General features: G+C 49.1%; 1 protein-coding gene across 6 annotated transcripts in view; it reads left to right on the top strand.

Moving 5' to 3' along the window:
- Nucleotides 1-14,837: 14,837 nt before the first annotated feature.
- ANPEP (alanyl aminopeptidase, membrane) overlaps nucleotides 14,838-17,001 on the top strand; it is a 38,032-nt gene continuing 35,868 nt past the window's right edge. Inside the window, exon 1 of one of the 6 annotated variants that reach the window (XM_083370926.1) lies at nucleotides 14,838-14,946. The gene's annotated coding sequence lies outside the window, so the exon portion shown is untranslated. Of the gene's footprint in view, nucleotides 15,012-15,945; nucleotides 16,110-16,722; nucleotides 16,963-17,001 lie in introns of those variants that run through there. The other 5 variants (XM_083370925.1, XM_083370929.1, XM_083370924.1 and 2 more) reach the window with 5 other exon arrangements.

Raw genomic sequence — 17,001 nt, 5'->3', positions numbered from 1 at the left:
GCTACCAAACAGCAAAAAATGCCAATAAAATATCATGTTTGCTTTATGATCTGAAGCTTTATGGAAAAAAAGAAATCAAAATCCAGTCATTGACAAATACCAGAAGAAATTTTAGCACAGATATAGAATCTGGCCTAAAGAAATGTATTACAGTAGCAATAAAATGGGGTAAAATTGGAAAAAAGTAATGGAATTGAAATGCTAAATGGCCAAACTATCAGGGGTCATCAGGATAAAGCTACAAGTATCTGATCATTTTATAGTTAGGTAATATCAAGCATGGACAAGTAAAAAAAACCTGGTTAACTACAGAATATGCAAATAGTGAGAAAAGTACTAAAGATAAAATTGAGCATTGGAGACCCAATCAAAGCCAGGGCCCAGACCTGTGATGCATTATACTGCTGGGGGGGGGGGGGCGCAGTGGTGCAGTGACTTAGTGACACTGGAACTGCCAGCCAGATGTTGTCTGCATTGCAACAGCTCAAGCCCAGCTCCACAAGATGGAGTGGGCACCCATGAGCACTTGCTGCTTCTGCCGGCCCAGCAGTTCGAAAGCATGCAACATTGCAAATAGACAAGTGGGTACCACATTGGTGGGAAAACTTAGCTGCATTTGTGTGTGCCAAGAGTGGAAACCAGCACGGGACCTGACCACACGCAAAGCACTCTGACGGATTTTGTAAAAGACAGAGAAGAAGCAGCATTAATGCAAGTTAAAAATTGTAACTTACTGAATATACAGGAAACAATGCCTGAATATTGATATGATGTAATAAAAACACAAACAGAATGCTGGAAAGGAAAAATATTACATAATCAATTTCTACAAAAGAAATTTCCCAGGGGAAAGTGCATAAAAATAAAACCCGGCAATTATTTACAGCTGGAACATTAAAAAAAGAAACCAAAGGCTTAATTTTGGTTGCTCAAAAGCAAGCTATTTGAGTTAATGCAATCGAGAGCAGAATTGAAAAAACATCAGATGATTCAAAGTGCAAATTGTGCAAATAAGCAGAAAAAACAGCAGGTCATATACTCAGCTCATGCAAGAAGATCACACAAATTGATTATAAGCAATGACATAACTCAGTTGTCAAAATGATTCACTGTAACAGCTGTCAAAATTGTTATATATCAATAATGAAAAATTAGTTGCAACATACAGCTGAAAAAGTAATAAAAATGATCAGGTTAAAGTAGTGCAGGATTTCCAAATACAAACTGATAAATTTTTGGCTCATAATGCACCAGATTAAACTGTGCTTGAAAAGAAGAAAGTGTGAATAATTGATGTGGCAATATCAATAGATAGTAGAAGACAAAGAATTCCAGAAGATCACAAAGTATCAAGATCTGAAAACTAAAATTGAACAATTATGGCATAAACCAGTTGTGGTGGTCCCAGTGGTTATCAGCACACTGGGTGTTACACTAAAAAATCTTGGACATTATATTTATTTATCACTTTTTTAACCATCCATGTTTCTCGGCGATGCTTTTGAAGGCCAACAGCTAAAGAACTAGCAGCTGTGATTTCAAATTGTTCTGTGCATAATAATGTATTCAATTTATATGCCACCCAATTCAAAGGTCTGAGTAAAAATCATGTCTTTGGGGTCCTTCGAAACACTATTAGGGTGCAACCCACTCAAATTTTGGGGGCAGCTTCAATCCAGAGGGTGGGTGTTACTACAGAGAAGGTGTGGTTTGGGGTTCAGATAAATGGCACTATTTTATCGGTGGACCCCAGAGTGCACCAACCCTGCCAGATTGAACTGGCCAGGCAGATCCTACAAAAGACAGGTGGTTCCTCAAACAACCGGGCCCTGGGCCTGTGTAAGGCTATATAGGTAGTGAGCAGCACCTGGAAGCAAAGTGGCAACCCCTGCAGTTCACAAAGCAGAGGCTTACTGAGGCATGGCCATCACAGCCTGGGTCACCACATTCTGGACCAGCTGAATTTTCTGGATGGTTGTCAAGAACAGCTTCAAGTAGAGGCAGTGTCAAGCTGTGAAGAGGACCCCTGATCTAGGAAGGGGGCAACTGGTGCTTCAGATAAAGCTGGGCAAAGGCCTTCCTAGCCACAGCTGCCACCTACTCGTCAAGCAGGAGCTGTGGGTCCAGAATGGGGGGATTAAAGAGAATGGGGAAGTGCCATCCAATCCAAGGTTGAAGATGGAATCTCCCCACACCTGGCAGTCTAGAGAAAATTCCTCCTCGTCCAAACTTGCACAGTGTCCAGGCACTGGGATACTGTTCTTGGGAGCTTGGCAAAGAAACAAGGACTTTATGATTCAGGGCAGGAGCCAAAGATGACACTGAATAGGAGATCTGGAGGGGAGTCCAAAGAGCAGAAGCAGAGTAGATTCAACGATTTCCTGCAAAAGGACAAAAAGCAGAGTTGTAACAGCTTCATGACTAACTCATACAGGGGTCAGAATGAGTTTGTGCACTGCAGCTGCTTGTCATAAAAGGGGTTTTCTCCATAGAGTAAGATAAGGGATGTGGCGGAGTAGTTTCTAAGCTTATCATGTCCACCAACAGTTATTCCTTTGTGGTTATCCAGGTGGACAGAGAAGAACTCTCTATACCTCTCTAGCTCTCTATCTCTAAAAGGCTCTGGGCAGTTTACACTTTAAAAAGTAGAGAACAATAACAGAGAAAAATAAGAACAATAGCAAGAATAACAGTAACAAAAACAATAATCATGTATGTCCAGGAAGTGGTGCAGGAGATAGGCTTAGTCAGGGGTAGGCAACCTCGGCTCTTTTATGACTCTTGGACTTCAACTCCCAGAATTCCTGAGTCAGCTGACTCAGGAATTCTGGGAGTTGAAGTCCAAGAGTCATAAAAGAGCCAAGGTTGCCTACCCCTGGGCTTAGTTAAACAAAATGGTAGAAAAGTGGCACAAAACTTGGTCTTTGCTTGGAGCTGCCAGTGTTGATATTGCCTTGATGTTGGGGTGCTTTTTAGCTCTCTGAAGGGGAGATGCCACTTCTAGAAGGCAGTACAGATCCCAGCCGGATGGAACAAGATGGAACAAGACTTTAGGGTATGTTTTGAGTTCAAGCAAGCTTGTGGGTTCCTTGGTGCTCTCTGAGCTTAGTGGTTTTCTTGCAGATATTACAGATATTGCATGACCCAACTAGGTAACATCAGCAACGCATCATGTCAAACTCGCAACGTCATGTGACGCATCACGACTTTTTCCCCATTGCCGGCAATGGGGTGGGCACGGTTTTGGTGTGATGCATCTGGCCCACGAGCTGGCAGTTTGACATGCCTGCATTAGTTGGATAGTGAAACGTCTGCAAGGAGACCACCAAGCTCAGAGACCACCAAGGGCAGTTTAACCTTGAGCTACAAATATTCTCTTCTGTTAGGCAAGCTCCTTCCAAGCAGCCCTTCCTGATGGGCTGGCTTGTTCCTCTCTGCAGTTGTGTCGTCTCCCTCCCGCTGCTGGATCAGCCTACACCGCTGGCTTCTGCAGGGCCTTCTTTGGAATTGCTGGTGTTCCAAGAAACTAGCCTCCTCCCTCTGTACAGCCTCCCTCTTCTTAAACATTTCCCCGTCTCTAGCTAAATGCAGGCTGTCTTATAAAGGCCATCCTGGGCAGCCTCATCTTGGCTCACAGCTCAAAATTATGTGTGTGTGTGTGAAAAATTGGTGAAATCCTGAAGATGGATCAGGCAATGACCCATTTAATCCAGCTTTCAAGCTGGAGAGGAAGGCAATTGCTGCCTTCCTTTCTTCCCCCAGATATCTGAGATAAACTGCTTTGGAGTCTGGAGGCTCCACGGGGCTGTGGAAATTCAGTTTGGTGTTTCTGCTGCCTTTGTGGGCTGTTCCTTGGTGAGAGTTATTACAGCCACAGCAGCAGCAGCAGCAGCAGTGGGAGAGAGATCGAGTGTGATGCAGTCCAGACTGTAGGATGCCGTCTGTAATCGGTATTTGGATGAGATTTTCCTCAGCTGTGCTACTTCCCCTGCTTATTTGCATGTGTCCCTTGCTCAGCCCAAGAGCCACCTGCTCTCCTGCTTTATATCACTTTGCAAATCTATCAGTCCCTCAAAATAATTTATGGAGCCCCAGTTGATGCCACAAGGGAACTTGCTGAATAAATAAGTGGGTGGCGTATAACAGAGAGTCCAGCCTGTCTCAGCATTTATTAGCAACAATAATAGCTTTTAGGCTTATATACTGCTTCATAGCACTTAACAGCCCTCTCTAAGCGGTTCAGAGCATCAGCATCTTGCTCCCCCAACAATCTGGGTCCTCATTTTACTGACCTCAGAAGGATGGAAGGCTGAGTCAACCTTGAGCCCCACAGGATCCTGGCTGTGGGCACAATTAGCCTGCAATGCTGCATTCTAATCCCTGCACCGCTAGGGCTCTTTATTTATTTATCAAACTTTCCTGAGGATGCAGGACCTGGGTTTTCAGACTATGCTAAGCCACAACTCTTGTAACCATGCTTGTCCATACAGCACAATTGACTGTGTTTGCATCACATGAAGCCAGAACCAAGCAAGTCACATTACGGCTGGCCCGATGGGTAAAGTATTGCGGTTCTACCAGGCTCCTGAATGAATGTGTGCTGAATCCTGCTGACTAAAGATCTACTGCAGACTTCGGTTTGTGTTAGAAAGCTTGTAGAGCTTTTTGTTCCTGGCTCGTCTGTAATTATTTTCCAACAAGCCCTCTTTTCCATTACCCAAAGCAGGTAAAGGAGAGATCCTTCCCCTCCCCAAGAGTTTCCTGGAAGGGTGCAGAGCCTCCTCCCCCTCCCCGCCCCCCTCCTCTCCTCCTTGCACCACAGCATCACAGCAGCCAGCTGCAGAGTTTCCTGTTCCTGCAGCAGGTGGCAGCATCTGCCTGCCTTGAAATCAGGGCTGATTGCAAAAAAAAAAAAAAAAAAAAAGAGCAACCTGGTTAGTACCCAGTGAAAAGCACTATAGACTCTGAAGCTTGGAAGCCAGACTGGGAAACTGAAGAAATGTGCAGGAAGAAAGCTGTGGTGAACTACCGTCCTGCACCCAGAGAACAACAATGTCATTCTCACCCAAGTTGGCATAAAGATGCTCTGTGAACACTTTCCAAAGTCTCAGCGTCTTTTTTGTATCATGGTGACCAGGACTGGATGCAGTATTCCAAGTGTGGTCTCAGTGCAGTATAAAGCTCTTTTGAAGAAACACAAACAAGCGACCTTGAGGACCATAGATGCAGTGGTTGGCCAAGGAAATGTGAAAGAAACATACATCATGCTTACTTCCCTTCGACACTGGAAGATGTCCAGCAGTGCCATTAGCACAGAATTGGTGGAAACCAGTGTGACCCAGTACACCTTTCTACTGTCAGGTGAGGTCTGGCCAGAAGTGGTGTTCATGGAAGAATTGCAGCCAAAAAACCATACCGCCAACGTGGAAACAAGGCTAGGAGACTCAATTACGCATGGAAACATAGGAACCGGGGTGCAGAAAAATGGCAACAGGAGCTCTGGACTGATGAGTCAAAATTTGAAATATTCGGCTGTAGCAGGAAGCCGTTTGTTTGCCAAAGGGCTGGAGAGCAATACAATAATGAGCGTCTGCAGGCAACAGTGAAGCATGATTGGGGCTGCCTTTCTGCAAATGGAGTTGAGATTTGGTCAGGATCAATGGTATCCTCGGTGATGAGAAATGCAGACAGATCCTTATCCATCATGCCATGCCATCAGGGAGGCATGCGATTGGCCCCAAATTTATTCCACAGTAGGACAATGGCCTGATGTCCTGATCATCTGAGCCATCCTTTTTGGAATCATCACAATTAGCTGAGACATTGCAACTTCTCATCAACTGTTGCCTTTCTGCCATCTTCTCTTTGCAGTGGGCCCATCCCTTCTTTCATCTTCCTTAGTAACCTATCCAAAAAAGGATCTTTCAGTATGATTCAGTAGGAGATATGAATGTGAAAACATCCATAATGAACCCAAAGATCCAGGCACTTGTGTTTGACAGGCAAAATAAGAGTGAATGATTTCAAAATGCATGTAAAGACTTTTAACAGAAATAAAAGCTAGCGCCAATAAATTAATATGTCTAGCTTGGTAGAATGTCAGAGTATGGAAAACGGGTGGAGAAATTTTAAAATATGAAAAAACTATAGAAAAGGTCATGGATGGTTTCTTGCAAATAGAATCTTCATTGAGAGGAGAGAAAAATCCTTCTGAATCGAATCTATCATCTAAAACCTGGACGACTTTAAGACTTGTGAACTTCAGCTCCCAGAATTCCTCAGCCAGCAGAGGAGCTGAAGTCCAAAAGACTTAAGGTTGTCCAAGTTGCAGACCCCTGATCTAAAGTGTTAGCTGTTCTCCCCGGCATTGTGTGGTCTGCAAGTGTAATGAGTTCCTCTTCTATCCCCTCATCACAAATGATCTAGATGAGGGGATAGAAAGGTAACTCATCAAATCTGCAGACAAGATCAGGCTAGGGATGGAGAGGGGAGTAGTCAACCCTTTGGAAGATGAGCTTAAGATCCAGAAGGATCTTGACAGACTTGAATAACAGGCCCTATCCAACAAAATGCAATTCAATGGTAAGAAATGTAAGATTTTACACATATCCAAGAAGAACTTTCCTGACAGTGAGAACAATTAACTAATGGAACAGTTTGCTTTCAGAAATTGTGGGTTCTCCATCACCAAAAGTTTTTAAGAAGAGATTGGACAGCCATTTATCTGAAATAAATGGGTCTCCTGCCATGGTCATGGGGTAGACTAGAAGACCTCCAGGGTCCCTTCCAACCTTATTGTTATGCATATTCCAAAATAGCTTTCAACAAGCTGAGGAGATCCTCAGAATGAAAGAGGTGGGAAGTTCAAAGAACAAAAAGCAGCCTGTGGACATGAGGGAAAGATGGAATGTGAGGACAGAAAAGTATGCAAAACTGCAAAATAAATTTCAATTCCAGGCTTACTCATGAGTCCAGAAATACAGAATAAGAGTTAGTAAAATTTAAAAGAAATTTCTTGCAGGATATTCTAGATTTATCAGGCAAAAAATAGATACATTCTATTTTTCAAATTAGAGCTAGTGTGTTTGGAACACAAATTTAGAAGTTTGTCTTTCTCATAGCTAATAACTGTTAGGTCTATAATAAAAACTTAAGACTCCTCCTTTGGTTGTGGTTTCACATTTTTGTACCATATATGGTCCTCCCAAAAAGGAAGAACCAAGATGTTTAAGCCAAGTCCCAAAGGAAGCCCAGCAGAGCAGCCTCTGAAAACCTGATTTTCATATTGACTATTGGCTGCATTCCAAGGAAAGATGTGTTTCTCCAGAATTATTTATAGCTAATCCAAGATCCTTAGCTCTTAGCTCTTCGTCTTTTGTAAATGGTGTATAATAAAAGTCTGTAAAATAGAGTGCATTTAGAGATATAAATGCTGTTTTATATTTTACACAAATAGTGTGTAAAATGGTACATAAATTTGTATAAAACAGAGATAAACTATATTTAGAAACCATTTAAAAGAACAGTAAAAAAGCTCAGAAAGAAAAAAAATCAGAATATATCCGTCAAGGTTCCAACTAATGAAACCAAATAAATCAGAACTCCAAGGCAAGGGATTTCCTCAAAGAACATGTTTATTGGATATATAATCTCAGCATGTTAAGCCGTCCTCGACAAGAACACAGACGAGCAGCTGTGGAATGGTTAACAAAGATGGCACGTTTATTCACGAATCCCAAAACAAGTACAAAGTCAGCGTTGGAAGCCACGCGCTCCCAACGCATGTTTTATAGCCATAACACACCAGCCCCACCCTTCCCATACAAGCCAGCATCCGGCTATGCACCTATAAACAGCCCCTCCTTTCCCCGGCACCAACGCATGCACCCGCACCCACGAGACCCTGTGAACCACCCTCTGTGAAATGTGTACCGTGAGTAATCCCCCCAACCTCCTATAGCCCTGACCCGGCTGTGTACACAGACACATTCCCAATGGGCAAACATCCCTCCCGCAATCGATTGACCACCCTTCTCCCCTGTCTAGCCTCAATGAGCCGGTCTGTAAACCCCACAACACTGGCTCACTGGCTTTCAGCTCCAATATGCCTGGAGGCATTGTCACTGCAGCACAGCCGGACGCCTCCCCCGACGCACAGGCAACAGCGTCGGCAGGTCTGTCCTGCTGGGTGCCTGTGTGGCAAGCAACAACCATGTCCAGCAAGGGCTTCTCTGTAGGTAGACAGAACGGCCAGCCCTTTGGAGGAATGCCCGGCCCGGACTTTCCTGCAGGCGAATAATCCGGGCAGTCCGGGCTGTCCCTCTGGATGCCTGAAGGGCCTTCAACGGGGTCCTTCCGTGCGGCCATGGCCGGGAGCCGAAGAGCTGCTGGCCATCAGGTCCGTTGCACACCAGCAGCCTCTGACATGAGGCCAGCAGGGGCTGTGAGCGCAGCGTCAGGATAAGTAGATAATGTAGGCCCTGTGCTTGCAACCAGAGGCCCCTTGTAGTGTCGGGCCCGTGGGGCTCGAGAGGCGGCTCCCTCTACCAGGGCTCCACCTGGAAGACAAGAGGAGGATGGTAAGTGCATATCCACTCGTGTTACAGGTTCCGCCCGCCCGCCCCCAGGCTTCCCTGGGTATTTACGGTGGAACGCCCACACTAACCGGGGTGCCTGTATGTCGCCCTCCACCACCCATGAAGCTTCTGATGCTGGGTATCCCTTCCATAGCAGCAAGTACTGTACTCCCCCTCTTTCCATATTCTGGAATCAAGGACCTCCTGTACTTCGTAATGCCCATCATGAACAGGTCCTGGAGTCCCCCGCCTGACCGTGGCTTCGCCATCGAGTGCCGTGTATGTAATAGGTCCATCAAAGGCAAAGCAATGGCAGCAAATGACAGGATGAATTGCTTATAGAAATTGGCGAATCCCAAAAAACTTTGTAACTGATGACGGGTTCATGGTGCTTGCCATTGTTGTACTGCCTCCACTTTTTTGGGATCCATTTCTATCCCAGCCGCCGACACTCTATAGCCCAGGTAGTCCAAACAAGACTTATGGAACTCACATTTGGTAAGTTTCACATACAAGTGAGCCGCTAGTAGTTTTTCCAATACCTGTCGAACCAGGGCGACATGTTCTTCCATGGTATCAGTATAGATTAAGATGTCATCCAGGTAGACAAGGACTCCCCGGTACAGGTGTTCATGCAATACCTGGTTTATCAGTTGCATGAACACTGCAGGAGCCCCTTGTAGACCAAACGGCATTACTCTAAACTGATAACTGCCGGATAGACAATTAAACTCTTCACCCTTCTTGACTTGTACTCGGTAATATGCCTCCCACAGGTCCAACCGTGTAAACACTTGCCCAGTAGCCAGATGGGCCAACAGATCCTTCATTAGGGGAAGAGGGTACAAGTGTTCTATGCATACTGTGTTGACTCCATGAAAGTCCACACACAGCTGGAGAGTGCCATCCTTCTTTTCTCTGAACAGGACAGGCGCTGCCATCCTTGAACGTGCAGGTTGAATGAAGCCTCTTGCCAGGCTATCTATGTACCGCCTTAACTCCTGCATTTCTCGTGGTGTCATGGCGTACATTCGGGGTTTGGACAGCTTAACCCCTGGCTCCAACTCGATGGCGCAATCCGTTGGCCGGTGGGGTGGCAGAATGTCGCACTCCCGTTCATTGAAGACGTCGGCTAAGTCGGAGTATTCCGGGGGTACCTGGACCTCAGCCCCAGACTCGACCCCACAGACCCTCTCCCTACTTGGCCCTTTCTCCCTCACAAAAGCGTGGTCCGGGGGCTGGGGCCCTATCCCAAGGCGGAGATGATGGCAACCCCCCTCCCACCAAATGGTCGGGCCCCATTTATCCAGCCAGGTAAGACCCAGGATCACCTCCTCAGTCATGGAGGGCACCACGATGAAATGCAGAACCTCCCAATGCTCCCCCAGCTCTAAGCGTACGGGCTTTGTTACGTGGGTGATAGGTGACCCTCCCAGGAGAGACCCATCCACCTGCTGAAAACGTATGGGGGAAACCAATCGTACCACCCCAATGCCCACCTCAGACACCACCGATTGGTTTATCAGGCAACAGGTACTACCCGAATCAATTAACGCCCTATACTCCCTTTTCTGGCCCATACGGGGGCTTACCAACTTTATGGAGACCGTAAAGGGGCACACCGGCGCACTTACCATTGGGTCTTTTTCCCGCTCCTCTGCACTATCGTAGAACACAAGTTCAACCGCCGCTGGCACCCCCATCTCCGGTTGGTACTTCCTTCTGGGTGTTTCACCTGGCGGTTGGCGTGCAGCCTGGGATTGCTCCACTGGTCTCCTGGGAGAGGCACCATGTGCCAGGGTCGCGATTGCATCCACACGGGGCACCAGAACTGGGCACTCCACAATGCAATGTCCCGGCTGGTCACACTGAAAACAACCAAGGGAAGGCCGGGACAACGGTGTTGTGGGCTTCGCAGCCACCGTCAATGGCTTTTGTTCCTCCCGCTGCACCCTATCCATGACTCGACGGGGCCCGGACAGGTTCTCCAGTCGTCCTCTGCATCCCTGCAAACTGACGTCCAACTCCACCACGACCCAGAGCCAGTCTTGCAGTCTAGGAGGGATCCCTCAAACAACACAGGCCCTACGAAGAACCCCGTCTAGCCCTGCCCGGAAGTGATGAATCAACAACCGCTCTGGCCACGAGCCAGATGAAAATGTGCTGGGCCCGGATGCACGGACATGGATCCATCATGTGACCATCGTCCATTGTCAAGGTCGGGCTCAGCAGGGGACCATGGCCGGGGTTCCCCAAACCTGTCTCTTAACAGGTCCAGAGTGTAGCTCCCAGGCGCTGTGGAATAGCTCCACTCTTCACCCTCCTTGTCCGTTACACGACGCTCCCTCCATTCCAATAGCGGGCCCTCCGGCCTTGTCGCTTATCCTTGACCGGAGCCCGCACGACCCAAAACAGGGCTTAGCCACCACTCCCCGCTACGGGTTTGCTCGCCCATTTCCTGGGTTCCGCTTCCAGCAGCCACAGGGAGAGGGTCCCTGACTTTGGGCCTCACAGCAGGTGGGGCTTCCGCCAGTTCCACCATGTTAAGGGGTGCTGCAGCCCCAGCCGGCTCCCCTTCGTCAGCCGCTGGAACAGCCCCCTGCGTCCCCTCTGCCATATCTGTACCCGACCAACAAGCCGGAGCAGCACTCGACAGCAGGGAAACAAAGAGAAACGCAATGCTGACTTACTGTTAAGCCGTCCTCGACGAGAACACAGACAAGCAGCCGTGGAACGGTTAACAAAGATGGCACATTTATTCATGAATCCAGAAACAAGTACAAAGTCAGTGTTGGAAGCCACACGCTCCCAACACATGTTTTATAGCCGTAACACACCGGCCCCACCCCTTCCCATACAAGCCAGCATCCGGCTATGCACCTATAAACAGTCGCCCCTTTCCCTGGCACCAACGCGTGCACCCGCACTCATGAGGCCCTGTGAACCACCCTCTGTGAAATGTGTACCATAACCCCCCCAACCTCCTATAGCCCTGACCCAGGTGTGTACACAGACGCATTCCCAATGGGCAAACATCCCTCCCCCAATCGATTGACCACCCTTCACCCCTGTCTAGCCTCAATGAGCCAGTCTGTAAACCCCACAACACTGGCTCACTGGCTTTCAGCTCCAATATGCCCGGAGGCATCGTCACTGGAGCACAGCCAGACGCCTCCCCCGACGCACAGGCAACAGCGTCATCAGGTCTAGTTTGCTGATAGTTGACATAGCATCTTAGGATCTGTTTCAGCATTGCATTTGTACCTTCAGCCAATCCATTTGTGCTTGGATGAAAAGCTGAGAAGAGTCCCTGGGTTGATTCAATTAGTTTTACGAACTCCCTTCAGAACACTGCGGTAAATTGAACCCCCCTGTCCGATAATCCTTTTTTGGGCTCCATGGAGCTGGTAGATATGCTTCAAAAATAGCATGGCAAGTTTTTGGCAGAAGGGAGTTCTGAACAGGCGATGAAGTGAGCCTGTTTTGAAAAAAGGTCAATAACAGTCCAAATTACTGTATTCTCACTGGTTTCTGGAAGCTCTACAGTAAAAACCACTGCTATTTTTTCCCAAAGTTGGGATGGATCCGCTTTGTTGTTAGCTGTGAAGTTGTGTCCGACCCATCCACTACTTCTTGTAATAGTCCAGGTGGTTTTCCAGGTCATTTTTTCATGGCAGCACAAGTCACACAACTCTTTACATAACTTTCCATATCCTTTTTCATTCCTGGCCACCAAAATTGCCATCTCACCAAATGTAAAGTCTTCAGAAATCCAAAGTGCCCAGCTTGCTTTGCATTATGGCTCTGCTGAAGGGCTTGAATTCTGAGAGTCCTGGGAAGGTATAACTTAGATCCTTGGCACTTGGCAGCCCAGTGGTCCTGCTGGCCATACCTGAAGTAATTGATGGGAGCCCAGACAGTCCCAACAGGCATCTCTCCTGGCTTCACCTTGGCTTCTGTTCAGTGGTGCTGGGTCTCTTGCAATGGGCCAACTCAATATCCAGGGTCATGGCCATATGGTACCATCCACGGAGATGGTTGGCAATCCCTTGGTTGGTGCATGCCTGGAACAAGTCACGGTCCAGCCCCTCTTTGAAACAGTGGATCAGCGATCGTTCTGGCCACTGTCAGATTCTACCAGCAACTTTTCAGAATTCCCGGACATATTCTTTAGCTGGGCAACTCCACTGCTTCAGGCTGTGGATCTCTATTTCAGCCTGCAGGGCATGGAATTCATCTTCAGATCTGGCTCTCAAATGATCCATGAATAGATTTGTGTCCCACAGTTCTGGTGCTTGCTCATCATAGAGGCTGGTCACCCACTCGGCCACTTCTCCCTCTAGGTTGGCCGCCACCGTGTTCACCATCACGGAGTTGTCAGTGTATGGGAGGAGGAGCGTAGTGATCTAGGTGAGCCCACACCTGGTTCAGGAAAAAGGGTAATTTCATCGGGTCCCCATCAAATGTGGGTTTGATGGGAGGTGGGTCTACAGGCTGCGGTGCCTAGTATGTGGGGTGGAAGACAGGCTGCTGATACTGGGGTTGCGGCTGAGCCACTCTTGGAAATCCTCCCTGTGGAGCCCCGGGGCTTGTGGCCTGCTGGTCCTGTACGGGACTTCGCCTGGGTGCCAGTCTCGATGTTGAGGCTAATCTGGGTCATGACGATGCTGCACAGGCCATAGCAGTTGGACTCGGGCTTCGATGAGGGGGCAGCAGCAATGGCAACACGCTAGCATCCCCTCCAGCTGAAATCATATATCATGGGAGCAGGATCACTTCCTTGACATCAAGCTAATCAAACTACTCCCTCAATCTTTTGACCAAGTGACCATGGAGTGTCATCAAGTACTTCCATTCCCCGGACTTGTCCCATCCTGCCGGCCTCTTCACCTTCCATTTCGGCACAGGTGACAGTGGAGTATGGGATGAAATCAATGAAAACTCACCTTCAGCCACCTTAGGACTGCTCCTGTGCTGCGGGGGGGGGCTGCCTTTGCCTGACAGTCACCGAGGGTCAGAGTTCCTTCCTGCAACACCAACTTCTCAGACTGGGTCACACGGGTTTTTGCCCGAACCCATGCCACCAGCACTCCTCACCTGAACAGCAGCCTGCCTTCCAGCAACTGGAGCCATGCTGAGGTTTGCAGCCAACTCTTCCACTGCAGTTTGTCTTCTGGGGTTTTGGCTACTCCTGTCAGTTTGGTGTCATCTGCAAATTTGATGAGTTCCCCTTCAATTCCCTCATCTAAGTTGTTTATGAAGATATTGAAGAGTACTGGGCCTAAAACGGAACCTTGTAGTAATCCACTACTTACTTCTCTCCATGTGGATGTAGTGCCATCGAGGACTACTCGTTGAGTACGGTTTGCCAGCCAGCTACAGATCCATCTGGTGATGATGTTGTCTATTCCACCTTTTTCTAGCTTGCCAAGGAGTAGGTTGTGGTCTACCTTATCAAATGCCCTAAATTGGATACTTTACAACAACAGGATTTTAAGTTTACCGTATGTGATGAGTTATACCAGCTAGAAAAGAAAGCAAAACATGAAAATGACTCAACTACGAATATCTTCCTGGTATCCTTTGTTTAACTTGGATTATGGCCTGTAGCATCTATATTTAGAAGCATTGTTTACATTTGTGGGTCATTCTTAATTATGTTTCATTGTGTAGCTTTTGCTGGATCTTTTAGGAAGGTGGGTGCCAGGTTACCCACCAATATGATCTGGGATTTGCTATCCAGTAATATTTATATTGCCATTCAGATGCCTTCTTTGCAGATAAAGTATCTGAAAAACATTGCTGTAAGCTGTATATTAATGTGGAATTTCAACTGTGGCATTTTAACTGATTTGAAAGTCATAAATGTGTTCTGAAATTCTGCTTGTTGTGGGAAAAAGAAGAAGTGATATACAATAAAATTGTGGTCCAGACGGCTCATGGTTCTTTAGGAGGTATTTCTTCAATGTCATCACTAGTTCCTCTGCTGAGGACATTCACAGGCAGGCCAGTTGGTCTCTCCTTGCCTGGCTGGAAGGCCTCGTGCTGGAGAAGGAGCCCAGAAGGAGAAGTGCTCCAGAAGACCCAATGGCCCCCAGCCAGGCCAGTTCCCATGATGGGGAAATCCTGGAGTACCCCAGGAGGTGCATCTCGAGAGGGTGGCAGGAAGGAAGGAGGGGAGGAGGGAGGGGTGGGGAGGAGATTTAGCAGTAGGCCATGTTTCCTTGATTATCATTCTTTTCCTAAAGCTACAACACAGCGCCCAAACCAGTTGAGCCAGCCTAGGGCTGCACCTGCAAGACACTCCTTGCCAGGAGCATTTGGGACCGAAGGACGGAGGGAAGACAGCTGGGGAGGTCTCCTCCATCAGGCAAGTCCACTTGGCCCTCTGACTGAGGTCTGTGGAGTCATTTTCCAGTAGCCCTGAAGGCTCAAGTGGGAATGTGGCTGTCAGACCTTCTGTCCTGAAAATGTACTATTGGGGGGAGCAGGATGGAATGGGGGGGGCTCCAGAGGGAAGTGCAGTCAAGCTTAACAGCTGCTGGGTGAGACCTTTGCAAACTGCTGCAGTGCTGAGCTCCTGGCACTTCACCAAAGGTGGGTGGCGGGGGGGGGGAATGCTTGCTCTCTGCTTAGGATGTGTTCTCTGAATGCGCCGTTAGCGGGTGAAGGCACAGGAGCACAGCTGGCTCTAGCAGCCAGTTTTGCAGAATGAAGGTGCCACTTTCTGCAAGGTGGATTAGGAGGTAGCTGCTCACAGTCCGTTTACTCCGAGGGAAGAGTGCCGAGCCCCCTCTGGACAGCCTATAAAAGAATCCGGCAGCACAGCAATTATCAGCGTTGCTGGGCAACTGACTCTTCCCATCAGCCCCTCACCTTGAGGACACAGCAGGGTGGCCTTTGCCCATCTGCTCCCAGGGGACAGCCAGTGCCAGGCAGGCAAATGGCAGTGCCAACTCAGAGAGGGAGGAAGCGGGGAACTAATAGCCTTTACCAGCCTCGGCTGGCCTCCTGTTCCACCTGAAGGCACTTAGAGGCAGGGTAGCCTCTCTCCAGCATGCGCAGCCACTTCTCAAGACAAGGTCCCCAGAACTCCCATGAACAGAACAGCCCATTGGGGTGTTTGTGTGTGTGTGTGTGGGGGGGGAGGCTGTCTTCTGGGTGCAACTCTGGCAATGTGTTTGGATTCCAGGCTCTTGCTTCTTGTGCTCCAGTGGTCTTCAATGAGGGGATTATGTGGACCGTCATCTTGGCTGGGAAGATCTTCCAGGGTTGGGCCCTTGAACCTCTAGGAATCTCTTCCTTGGCAGGCAGAGGTCTGGTCCCTCTTTGGGCAGCCTTGGTTCCAGATGCTGCTCTGTGTCCTGAAGGCTGGGGCTGGGCGGGCCCTTCACCTGCGGCTCAGAAGCTCTGCTCAGCCTAAGTGGGGAACCTCCAAATCACCGGCACTTCCTCTGCCTTTGGCTAGAAAAACTGCAATCCTTGGGAGCTGCCAAAGCTTAAGAAACAACCCAAAGGGAGAACGTAAATTGTGTAAGCAAATAGATGAAGTGTGAACATCTGGGGGAAGAGGAAACCTGGCTTTGTGCTCCCACCCTGCCTGCTTTTAAAACAGGCGCCGCTCTGCCACCCCACGGGCAACCTCTTGCTGCTTCCAAGGGCTGCCTTCCCACATGGAGGGCCGTGGGGTCCAGTTTAGAGGCAGGGTTTGCCTCTGCACAAAAGTCCCAGGGGAAGGAGGCTCTCTAGATCACTTTGGATCCAGATTCAGGGCCCGCCTGGTGACCTTTGCTGGCACTCCAGGGGGAGACTGCTCCCCCGTGTTCGTGTCTTTGGTCTGATGCTCCTCATGAGCCCCATTTTGAGGTGTCTCGGAGAAAGTGAGGTAGCCCACCCACCCCTGCCGCTAAAGGGGGTGGTGTGGGGATCTCGAGCTGGTACTCGCAACAGATGAAGGGCTGGATGGGCAGAGTAACTCGGATCCAATCCTATCCAGCCCGAGTCGCTCTTTGCGACGATCCAGACGGGACCGAGGCCTTTTCCGCGCTTCCGCGCGGCCCGTCGGGGGAGAAACCCGGGCCGCCCTTTTTCCCCGCGGCCCTGGCAGGCAGCCGGCTGGTCTTCCTCCTCAGGGCGGCGGGGCGTCCGCAGATGCTTTCCAGATGTGGCGGCCTGGCCGCTGACGGGGAGGCGGGCCCAGTCTGGGTCTGCGGCGTCCGGCCGGGCCGGAGTCCCCGCCAGAGGCCAGCCCGCCCCGCGAGGTGACGCAGCAGCCAGGCACGGCTCGGGCCTCGGCCCCTCATTCCGAGCCCCCCGCCGGCAGCTCGAGGGACGCCCAGGCCCCGTCCCGAGGGCGAGCGGCTCCGGCTGGCCATGGGGCAAGCAGGTGAGTCGGCGCGCGCGGCCGGCCCAGGCAGGGACGGAG

Source organism: Vipera ursinii (assembly GCF_947247035.1).
Source record: "Vipera ursinii genome assembly, chromosome: 11".
In the NCBI taxonomy this organism is placed as follows: Eukaryota; Metazoa; Chordata; class Lepidosauria; order Squamata; family Viperidae; genus Vipera; species Vipera ursinii.
The sequence above is the reverse complement of the archived record's forward strand: the minus strand, read 5'-3'. Positions and strand labels throughout refer to the sequence as shown.